This window comes from Triticum aestivum, chromosome 4B, assembly GCF_018294505.1.
Source record: "Triticum aestivum cultivar Chinese Spring chromosome 4B, IWGSC CS RefSeq v2.1, whole genome shotgun sequence".
NCBI classification, from domain to species: Eukaryota; Viridiplantae; Streptophyta; class Magnoliopsida; order Poales; family Poaceae; genus Triticum; species Triticum aestivum.
The window spans coordinates 295,091,277-295,104,215 of NC_057804.1; positions in this window are offsets into that span (position 1 = coordinate 295,091,277).

Consider the following 12,939-nt stretch of genomic DNA (forward strand, 5'->3'; position numbering starts at 1 on the left):
CTAATACACCCCGGAACACTTCTGGTGTCCGAATACTATCATCCTATATATCAATCTTTACCTTTCGACCATTTTGAGACTCCTCGTCATGTCCTTGAACTAATTCGGGACTCAAAACAACATTCGGTCACCAAATCACATAACTCATATAATACAAAATCATCATCGAACGTTATGCGTGCAGACCCTATGGGTTCGAAAACTATGTAGACATGGCCGAGACACCTCTCCGGTCAATAACCAATAGCGGACCCTATGCTCATGCTGGCTCCCACATATTGTACGAAGATCTTTATCGGTCGAACCGTTATGACTACATACATAGTTCCCTTTATCATCGTTATGTTACTTGCCCGAGATTCAATCGTCGGTATCTTCATACCTAGTTCAATCTAGTTACCGACAAGTCTCTTTACTTGTTCCGTAATGCATCATCCTGTAACTAACTCATTAGTTAATTTGGTTGCAAGGCTTCTTATGATGTGCATTACTGAGAGGGCCCAGAGATACCTCTCCGATACTCGGAGTGACAAATCCAAATCTCGATCTATGGCAACCCAATGAACACCTTCGGAGATACCTGTAGAGCATCTTTATAATCACCCAGTTTCGTTGTGACGTTTGATAGCTCATAAGGCATTCCTCCAGTATCCGGGAGTTGCATTATCTCATAGTTAGAGGAATATGTATTTGACATGCAATAAAATTGAACTATGATAATGCTAAGCTAACGAATGGGTCTTGTCCATAACATCATTCTCCTAATAATGTGATCCCATTCATCAAATGACAATATATGTCTATGGCTAGGAAACTTGACCATCTTTGATTAACGAGCTAGTCAAGTAGAGGCATACTAGGGACACAGTGTTTTGTCTATGTATCCACACATGTATCAAGTTTCTGGTTAATACTAGCATGAATAATAAACATTTATCATGAAATAAGGAAATATAAAATAAAAACTTTATTATTTCCTCTAGGGCATATTTCCTTCAGCCTCCCACTTGCACTAGTCAATAATCTAGTTCACATGACCATATGATTTAATACCAATAGCTCACATCTTTATGTGATTAACACCCATAGTTCACATCGCCATGTGACCAACACCCAAATGGTTTACTAGAGTCAATAATCTAGTTCACATCGCTATGTGATTAACACCCAAAGAGTACTTAGGTGTGACCATGTTTTCCTTGTGAGAGAGGTTTAGTCAACGGGTCTGCCACATTCAGATCCATTTGTATTGCACAAATTTCTGTGTCTACAATGCTCTGCATGGAGCTACTCTAGCTAATTTCTCCCACTTTCAATATGTATCTAGATCGAGACTCAGAGTCATCTGGATTGGTGTAAAAGCTTGCACCGATGTAACTCTTTACGATGAACTCTTTATCACCTCCATAACCAAGAAACATTTCCTTAGTCCTCTAAGGATTATTTTGACCGTTGTCTAGTGATTTACTCCTGGATCACTATTTTACCCCCTTGCCAAACTCATGGAAAGGTACACAACAAGTTTTGGTACACAGCATGGCACACTTTATAGAACCTATGGCTGAGGCATAGGGAATGACTTTCTTTCTCTCTTTATCTTCTGCCGTGGTCGGGCTTTGAGTCTTACTCAACTTCATACCTAAAAAATCAGGCAAGAACTCCTTCTTTGACTGATCCATTTTCAACTTCTTCAAATCTTTGCCAAGGTATGTGCTTTATGAAAAGTTTGATCAAGCGTCTTGATCTATCTCTATAGATCTTGATGCCCAATATGTAAGCAGCTTCACCGAGGACTTCCATTGAAAAAATTCGTATTCAAGTATCCTTTTATTCTATCCAGAAATTCTATATCATTTCCAATCAACAATATGCATCCACATATAATATCAGAAATGCTACAGAGCTCCCACTCACCTTCTTGTAAATACAAGCTTTACCGTAAGTCTGTATAAAACCATATGGGTCGCCGAGATGCTTGCACTAGGCCATAGATGGATGGTTGGAGCTTGCATACCTTGTTAGCATATTTAGGATCAACAAAACCTTCTGGTTGCATCATATACAACTCTTCTTTAAGAAATCCATTAAGGTATGCAGTTTTGACGTCCATTTGACAGATTTCATAATCATAAAATGCGGCAATTGCTATCATGATTCGGATAGACTTAAGCATCACTACGGGTTAGAAAGTCTCATCGTAGTCAACTACTTGAACTTGTCGGAAACCTTTTGCGACAAGTCAAGATTTATAGACAGTAACATTACCATCAGCGTCAGTCTTCTTCTTAAAGATCCATTTATTTTCTATGGGTCGCCAATCATCGGGCAAATCCACCAAAGCCCACACTTTGTTCTCATACAGGGATCCTATCTCATATTTCATGGCCTCAAGACATTTACCAAAATCTGGGCTCATCATAGCTTCTTCATAGTTCGTACGTTCGTCATGGTCAAGTAACATGACTTCCAGAATAGGATTACCGTACCACTCTGGTGCGGATCGTGCTCTAGTTAACCTAAGACATTCAGTACTAATTTGATCTGAAGTTTCATGATCATTATCATTAGCTTCCTCTCTAGTTGTTGTAGGCATCATGAGAATGGATTTCTCGGATGAGCTACTTTCCTAATTGAGAGATGGTACAATTACCTCATCAAGTTCTACTTTCCTCCCACTCACTTCTTTCGAGAGAAACTCCTTCTATAGAAAGGTTCCATTCTTGGCAACAAAGATCTTGCCTTCGGATCTGTGGTAGAAGGTGTACCCAATTTTCTCCTAAGGGTATACTATGAAGACGCATTTCTCTGATTTGGGTTCGAGCTTATCAGGCTGAAGCCTTTTGACATAAGCATCGCATCCCCAAACTTTAAGAAACAACAACTTAGGTTTATTGCCAAACATCAGGTCATACGGTGTCATCTCAAAGGATTTTGACGGTGCCTTGTTTAACGTGAATGCCTCAGTCTCTAATGCATAACTCCAAAATGATAGTGGTAAATCAGTAAGAGACATCATAGATCGCACCAAATCTAATAAAGTACGATTACGATGTTCGGACACACCATTATGCCGTGGTGTTCCAGGTGGAATGAATTGTGAAACTATTCAACATTGTTTTAAATGAAGGCCAAACTCGTAACTCAAATATTCACCTCCGCAATCAGATCATAGAAACTTTATTTTCTTGTTACGATGATTCTCCACTTCACTATGAAATTCTTTGAACTTTTCAAATGTTTCAGACTAGTGTTTCATTAAGTAGATATACCCATATCTGCTCAAATCATCTATGAAGGTCAGAAAATAACGATACCCGCCGCGAGCCTCAACACTCATCGGACCGCATAACCGCATACATCAGCATGTATTATTTCCAATAAGTCATTGGCTCACTCCATTGTTCTGGAGAACATAGTTTTAGTCATCTTGCCCATGAGTCATGGTTTGCAAGTATCAAATGATTCATAATCAAGTGATTCCAAAAGTCCTTCTGGATAGAGTTTCTCCATGCGTTTTACACAAATATGACCAAAACGGCACAACCACAAGTATGTTGCACTATCATTATCAACTTTGCATCTTTTGGCATCAATATTATTAATATGTGTATCACTACAATCGAGATTCAATAAACCATTAACACTGGGTGTATGACCATAGAAGGTTTTATTCATGTAAATAGAATAACAATTATTCTCTGTCTTAAATGAATAACCATATTGCAATGAACACAATCCTATCTTGTTCATGATCAACGCAAACACCAAATAACATTTATTTAGGTTCAATCCCAAAAGTATAGGGAGTGTGCAATGATGATCATATCAATCTTGGAACAACTTCCGACACACGTCGTCACTTCACCCTCGCCTAGTTTCCATTTATTCTGCAACTCCTATTTCGAGTTACTAATCTTAGCAACCGAACAAGTATCAAATACCGAGATACTACAAGCACTAGTAAGGTACACATCAATAACATGTATATCAAATATCCCTTTGTTCACTTTGCCATCCTTCTTATCTGCCAAATAATTGAGGTAGTTCCACTTCCAGTAACCATTTCCTTTGTAGTAGAAGCACTCAGTTTCAGGCTTAGGTCCAACTTTGGGCTTCTTCACGGGAGTTGCAACTTGCTTGTCATTCTTCTTGAAGTTCCCTTTCATTTCCTTTGCCCTTTTTCTTGAAACTAGTGGTCTTGTTAACCATCAACACTTGATGCTCTTTCTTGATTTCCACATTCGCTGATTTCAACATCGCGAAGAGCTCAGGATTTTTATTGTTATCCCTTGCACATTATAGTTCATCACGAAGTTCTAGTAGCTTGGTGATAGTGACCAGAGAAGTCTATCAATCACTATCTTATATGGAAGATTAACTCCCACTTGATTCAAGCTATTGTAGTGCCCAGACATTCTTAGCACATGCTCACTAGCTGAGCTATTCTCCTCCATCTTGTAGGAAAAGTACTTGTTAGAGGTCTCATACCTCATAACACGGGCATGAGTCTGAAATACTAATTTCAACTCTTGGAACATCTCATATGCTCCATGGCATTCAAAACGTCTTTGAATCTCCGATTCTAAGTTGTAAAGCATGGTGCACTAAACTATAAAGTGGTCATCACATCAAGCTTGCCAAACATTCATAACGTCTACATCTACTCCTGCAATAGGTCTGTCACCTAGCGGTGAATTAAGGACATAATTCTTCTGTGCAGCAATGAGGATAATCCTCAGATCATGGTCCTAGTCTACATCATTTCTACTATCATTTTTCAACTTAGTTTTCTCTAGGAACATATCAAAAAACAAAGGGGAGCTACAACGCGAGCTATTGATCTACAACATAATTTGCAAATACTATCAGGACTAAGTTCATGATAAATTAAAATTCAATTAATCAAATTACTTAAGAACTCCCACTTAGAGAGACATCCCTCAAGTCAACTAATTGATACATGATCTGAATCAACTAAACCGTGTCCGATCATCACGTGAGATGGAGTAGTCATCAATGGTGAATATCACTATGTTGATCATATCTACTATATGATTGACGTTCGACATTTTGGTCTCTAGCGTTCCGAGGCCATGTCTGTACATGCTAGGCTCGTCAAGTTTAACCCGAGTATTCCGCATGTGCAAAACTATCTTGCACCTATTGTATGTGAACATTGAGCCTATCACACCTGATCATCACATGGTGTCTCAGCACGAAGAACTGTCGCAACGGTGCATACTCGGGGAGAACACTTATACTTTGAAATTTTAGTTAAGGGGTCATCTTATAATGCTACCGCTGTACTAAGCAAAATAAGATGCATAAAAGATAAACATCACATGCAATCAAAATATGTGACATGATATGGCCATCATCATCTTGTGCTTATGATCTCCATCTCCAAAGCATTGTCATGATCTCCATTTTCACCGGCTCGACACCTTGATCTCCATCGTAGCATCGTGGTCGTCACTCCAACTATTGCTTCTACAACTATCGCTACCGCTTAGTGATAAAGTAAAGCAATTACATGGCGTTTGCATTTCATACAATAAAGAAATAACCATAAGGCTCCTGCCAGTCACCGATAACTTTTACAAAACAGGATCATCTCATATAACAACGTATATCACATCATGTCTTGACCATATCATATCACAACATGCCCTGCAAAAACAAGTTAGACGTCCTCTACTTTGTTGTTGCAAGTTTTATGTGGCTACTATGGGCTTCTAGCAAGAACCGTTCTTACCTACGGCACAAAACCACAATGGTGATTTATCAAGTTTGTTGTTTTAAGCTTCAACAAGGACCAACCGGAATGAAATTCGATTCAACTAAAGTTGGAGAAACAGAGACCCGCCAGCCACTTTTATGCAAACGTAGTTGCATGACTGTCAGTGGAACCGGTCTCATGAACGTGGTCATGTAAGGTTGGTCCGAGCCACTTCATCCAACTATACCGCCGAATCAAAATAAGACATTGGTGGTAAATAGTACGATGATCACCGCCCACTACTCTTTGTGTTCTACGCATGCATATCATCTACACATAGACCTGGCTTGGATGCCACTTTTGGGGAACGTAGCATGCAATTTCAAAAAAATTCCTACGCTCACGCAAGATCTATCTAGGAGATGCATAGCAACATGAGGGGGAGAGTGTGTCCACATACCCTCGTAGACCAAAAGCGGAAGCGGTTGTCAACGTGGTTATTGTAGTCGAACTTCTTCTCATTCCAACCGATCAAGTACCGAAAGTATGAAACCTCTGAGTTCTGCACATGTTCAGCTCGATGATGTCCCTCAAACTCTTGATCTAGCAGAGTGTCGAGGAAGTAGAAGAGTTTTGTCGGCACGACGGTATGGTGACGGTGATGGTTAATTATCCACGCAGAGCTTCGCCTAAGCACTACGTGAATATGACTGTAGGCGTAAACTGTGGAAGGGCGCGCTGCACACGGCTAACAATCCTTGGTCTGTGTTCTAGGTGCCCCCTCCGCACGCAAATGTAGGTAGGAGGGGGAAAGAGGCATCCTTGGTGTGCCCAAGTAGGAGGAATCCTACTTGGGCTCCCTAGTCCAATTCGCCCCCCTTTCCTTTTACCGGAAGCGGGAAAAGTGGGAAGAGGGAAGGAGGAAGGAAAGGAGGGCCGAACCCATAGCTCCTTCTCCTATTCGGCGTCCTACCATAAGGAGGGCGCACCACCCCTTGTGGGCTGGTGTGCTCCCCTCCTATGGCCCATATGGCCCATTATTCCACCGGGGGGTTCCGGTACCCCCCCCCCCCGGGTACTCCGATATGTACCCGATACACCCCGAAACACTTCCGGTGTCCGAATACTATCATCATATATATCAATCTTTACCTCTTGACCATTTCAAGACTACTCGTCAAGTCCGTTCTCATGGACTTAACATGGCAGATGCCCTAGCAAAAGGACTTAGGTGTGGAGCCATCGCAATGTAGTTACTTGAAGGGGTTGAGCGGGACGAGAGAGGCAAGGTTTTTTACCTAGGTTCGGCCCCTCACGGTGGAGGTAAAAGCCTGTATCTTGCTTCATTGATATTGATGATGATGATCCTCACGATTACAAGGGGTCTCTTTCGCAACCTATATCTCGAGAGCTATTGATTTGTCTGTCTCAAATTGTCCAACTTATCCCTCTTCGGGTGCCCTACCCCTCCTTATATAAGTTGAAGGGGCGGGTTACATGACTAGTTCTAGCAGGATTAGGATTACTCTATTACAAGTGGAGTCCTAGTCTTGCTTCCTTTGTAAGGGAATATTCCTTACGCCTTTCCTCTTCAAGCCGGCCCACCATAACATGAGCCGGCCTTCTGGTCCTTGAACATTCTGGGCCTCCGGGTCTTGTCACTCCTCTGACCCACCTGTCGGGTCACCAACGAGTCACCTGGCCCGACCGGGTCATCAGTGAGTGGAGAGATCCGGGCAGGTCACTTGGTGAGTCGCTAGTCTTCGGGCGGGTCACTAGTGAGTTGCCAAGTCCGGCTGGGTCATACTTCCGGCCGAGTCATACCGCGGGGTATATCCCCGACATTAGCCCCTAGTTTAATTTGGATTTATCCATTTAAGATGATCCTGCAAAATAAACACAAGAACAACTTTGACAGGTTGTGCTCTGGGTTAAAAAATTCTGAGTCGACACCTGATTATCCTTAAGTCCTTGTCATTTCCTCCTTCGGCAAAGTCCGATTCAATAGACTAGCTTCATAGTAAATTTGCTTGTAGCAGAAATATTGTAAAAAAGAATCCATTTGAGTCGGCTTCCAATGCTCTGACTTGACAAAAATATTGGACTCGAAATACTCATCTGATTTTCAGCCGGCTTGAAGATGTAGATCTTACAGATTTATAATTGCCAAAAATGCCAGATTATAAAACAGATGATGTCGGGTCATGATTGTTGCTGATGTCGGGTCATCATTCTTGCTGACACTGGGTCATGATTGTTGTAGACGTCGGGTTAATCTTATGGTGACGCCGGGTCATAAACTTTGTAGATTTCTTCAATAATAATACCTGGTTTGCTCAAAACTGAGAATTTGAAGTTGTTCCTCCCTTATATGCATATCACTTGTAGCCCCCAAGTCTTAAGAGGAGAACATAGTGATAGCTTAAGACTTGCTTCAACATAAATATCGCAACCTAGAAGAAATCCGGGATGTTTATCTTAGTCACTAGTCATAAACTGAATATTCCACATATGTATCCCCCAAGTACAGGGTTGTCTTGCTTAAAGCAACCTGGGACTTGTAATTGCCTTATGCTCATGAAAACTTCAACTAGTGTAGCCCCCAAGGGCCAGGTCATTATGCAATAATGAGCAGGCACTTTGCAGATCTTTGACAGGAGCAATTAGTAGCCCCCAAGGGCCGGCTCATCACAATATGACGGGTCGGGTCTTCATAAGACAAGTTAAAAATGACCTTGCATTAGCCTCCAATTGTCATGGTGCATGCTTGCAGTGATATGGGACTTATTTGATATAATCATGATTTGAATAATATAGCCCCCAAGTGCTGGGTCATATGCCTACACCGACTCGGGACTATTCCTTCCATTATAGATTTAATCATATCCATTGATAAAGAAACAATAGCCATTGCGCTGAAGCGACTTTGAAAACCTCAATCATTATACTTATTATTGATAACCATAATTAAAATCCAACCATGTTGGCTACTCTAGATTTGAATAATATAATCCGGTATGAAACCTCTATCATCCAATATCATGATGTAAATCCAGCCCAGTTTGGCTATTAAAGATTTGAATACTTTATCTTTTAACAAGTAAAGCCAGAGTTAAATACCCGGTGGCTCTTGGATGATGGTGACTTAATACGCATCCATGGTAATCCGGGATTTTTGTAACCCGGCGACTTATAGCCTTTGCAAAAATCAAGAACCGATAACCCTTTTGAAACACAAATTTTGATGATGGGCTTGAACTTAGTCATTTATGTAAGCCATAGCTCTGCATGTTCTGCACAAAGTTTAAGCAACATATGCCCTGGCAACTTAACATGAAAAGCCAGGGTGGGTAACAACCCAAACATAATATAGTCTTATGCAATTATGTTAAAGACTACAATTAAGGCCATTCAAGCCAAAACATACTGGTGACATAAAGTCCAAAACCAGGGTGGGTTACCAAACCTCGCATACTCATATAACCAGGAAATCATACCTGTAACATTGACTTATACTTCCGGCTTATATTGTCGTATCCAGTGGGGGTGACAACCCAAAGATTTATAAGCACATGATACAATTGCGCAATCCAAAGTATATTGGTGACTTAACATCAAAAGCCAGGGCGGGTTATCAAACCACACATCTTCATATAACAAGTACAAAACATACCTATGAATTTGGTTCATACCGCCAGCTTACATCGGCATATCCAATGAGGTTGACAGCCCAAGGATTCATAGCGCATAACACTGATTGCACAATCAAAGTACACTGGTGACTTAACGTCCAAACCAAGGATGGGTTATCAAAAACCCCAAATATTTATACAATTATTCAAAGACATACCTGTAGATTAATACCATGGTGATGCCTTGACAATTATAACCCGGAGCCAGTATCAACCCGGAGTCAGGAAATATCATCATTTTGATTGCGCAAGGTAAAAATATCCCGGAGACTTAAGATGCGCTATTAGGGCGGGTTATTAACCCAAGACTCTCAAATATGAGTCACCGAATCAAGGCTACTTGGCCTGGAAAAATCGTCTCAAATTGCCGGATCACATCGCTATACGCAGTGTAGGTACACAGCATCAAGTGCACAATCCAAAAAAACTGGTGACTTCTCATCCAAAGCCAGGATGGGTTCATCAAAAACCCTAAATATGCTCAAATATGAGTCATAAAGATTAAGGCTACATGGACTAAATCATTTTAAACCATATGTCAATATGGTACAAGGATATGAACAAAAACAATGTTCATAGAAAATAACAAAGCAGAAAAAACAAGGCTTTCATAGGATGCCAAACTTGAACATCAAGTGTTGTTCAAAGGGCCGCACAACCACTGAGTTAATCCTTTATTGAAACCTGTAAACCGGGCCTCATATGACCAATCGTTGTTTTAACTTTGACAAGTTCAGGGTCTTTATAAGATTGACTGTCAAGAGTACGACGGGTCATTCCAGGATTACCTAGGCGGAGTGGCCGACATACAAAGGCAGGATAACCCGGAGTTTTGGTGAATACACTTGGAGTCCAAGCCGATCAAAAGGGTAAATATAGCTATCTTCATTGGACAAGAAGCCCCCAAGTGACCTATCATAAGCCATCAAGGCAGGTTACCTATGTTTGAACTGCACATTGTAGCATGTTCTCTTTGGTAACTTAAACCTGGGCATTATTAATCCCCCAAGTCATTTGCAGCAACGCGTATAAGCCGGATCAAAGGGTAGTCATAGCTATGTTGAGTGAGCTGGAAGCCCCCATGTAATTTGTAATAAGGCGTGCAAGCCGGATCAAGAGGGTAGTCACAGCTATGCTCAATGAGCAGGAAGCCCCTAAGTGATCTGCAATAAGATAAGCTAATTAAGGCAGGATACCCATGTTTGAACCACTCATTATGATAGCAAGTTCTCTTCGGCAACCTTTATTTTTTTTTGAGAACTCGAACTTTGCGAGAGATATATTTCTTCTTGAGCTGGGATTTTAAACCGGATATTGAGAGCTTCAAAGCTTCGTGGGAGAAAGATTTCCCTTCAACCGGATTTTGAACCAGAATCTTTCCTGATAACTCGGAATTCTTCTATTGAGACGGAACTTTGTGATTGCCAGACACTTTTTTAAGCCAAAACTTTTCTGACAGCCTTGAAATTTTCACCAATAGGGCGTTAACCTCCAGGGTCGGGTTATTTTTCCCTCCAATGACCTGGGGTCTTTGCATATTGCTAAAACTGGCAACATTTGTGTTGTCATGTCCATGTAGCCCCCGAGTCTTAAGACAACTTGAGGAGTTGGCTTAAGATTCTCCATACATGACTGTGATATAAACTGGCATGGAATTTAAACAGCGGAACGCCAAAATTTATGTAAACCAGAAGCTTGCGGCGAGTTGATGATCCTCGCAATACGTGTTGTATACTTCCGGTATGAGTCATTCAACAAACTCCATGGCATGACGGTCACTTTTGTAGTAAACCATTTGTCCTGCATTAAGGAATTTCCAAGCCAGAGTAATATGTAATATAAAAATATACTTGATGGATTTCACCTGATATGTTAGGATGGAAATTAACTGCCGTGGAGTTGATGATCACTATGGTGAAGTTGAAGTTCATCATGGGCAAGTCGGCCACGGGAGCAGACAGATGAGCCGGCCGCGGTGTTGTAAGCCGGTGTGGACGGGCGAGTCAATCGCAGGCGCGGTAGGCCGCGCGGACGGCGAGTCAATCGCGGGCGTGGTAAGCCGCACGGACGATGAGTCAATTGCAGGCACAATAAACCGTGCGGACGGGCGAGTCATCCATGTCATGTTGATGTAGGCTGGGCAACAGAGGCTGCTGCTTTCACATACATTCATTGAGCATTATGGCATGGTCAGATGCAGGCCCATAAGAATAGTGGTGCGAGCTACACATCCATGACACATCCATTGCTCTTGCAGTAAAACAACTGTCATGTATTAAAAAACGTCACAAGCCAGAGTAATTGTTCTTTAAAGAATAAAAATATATCAATAAAATCGGCTGGACAGAATTCACCTGATTTGTCTGGACGATAAATGATCCGTTCAATGCGGCAGAGGCAGCTCGGGCAGATTGGCGACTCAGTATAGCCCTAGTGGCTCAGGCAGACCGGCAACTCAGTATAGCTAGACAAGGAGTTGGCTGAATGGTGTATGTAGAGTCCATCAGCCTTAAAATCCACATAGTACTAGATGCCATGGACTTGTGGCTATTTTCTCTCTACGTTGAGAGCTATTGAGGATCATGCCATTCAGCTCACCTGATTATGACTACCCAAGGCACTTGTCCAAAATCTCTCAATGTGCCATTGCATCCCTTGTCCCAAAACAATTATTTCCAAGCGAAGTGGGAGACAACAACCATTTAGCATTAACTCAGAGCTCACCACTACATCTTCTTTTGTCCAGGGCGACGAACTTGACTTCCCCATCAACACAGGCCATGGAATGGAACTCCTCGGAACAGAGTTTTTGTTCAGATCACAGAGCACCACACCTTTGAGCAGACCCACCCAGCAGAGGATAGAGCCCTGACATTACTCAACCAAGAAACAACTGGTGGTGTTGGATGTAAGGGGCAAGCGACTCGGCACTTGGCGGTTGACCGTAACGGAGGAGGAGGCGGCCGGAGCTGTGGCAGAGGGCACGGCTAGTCCATCCTCAATGTGGCGAGTCAAATGCGACGCGCGAGCTCAGAGGCCACGCCGGCCAAGGGAACCAGCACTGAAGTTGGGTCAACGCTGTCTCTACTTCCGGATCGTGCTTGTATCCACTTCCAGCTCATGATTGATCTTTTTGCTATTTCACGTGAAGACCCTACCACTTGATATCTCTTGCCATCCATATTTCTTTGAATAAGTCTCTTCAATCGATATGTGAGTCAAACTAGTAGTACTAGTGTGACGCCCGGATAATTAAGCTACAGTGATTCCCCGCTAATGATGCCACGTCACCACGGTTACTGTGATAAACTCTCGATAGTTCAGAACCGAAACAAATTCAAAATTTAAATAAAAGAAAACAATAAAAGTTTTTAAAAATTAAAATAAAAATGTTCGGTGGTTGCCAAATATTACAAAGATAATTATGGTGTAAGGTTCACAATTTTATAAAATGCCTAAGTGTTTATAAATAAATAAAAACAGAAAAGAAGATAAATAAAAAGAAAACAGAAAACAATACAAAAAAAA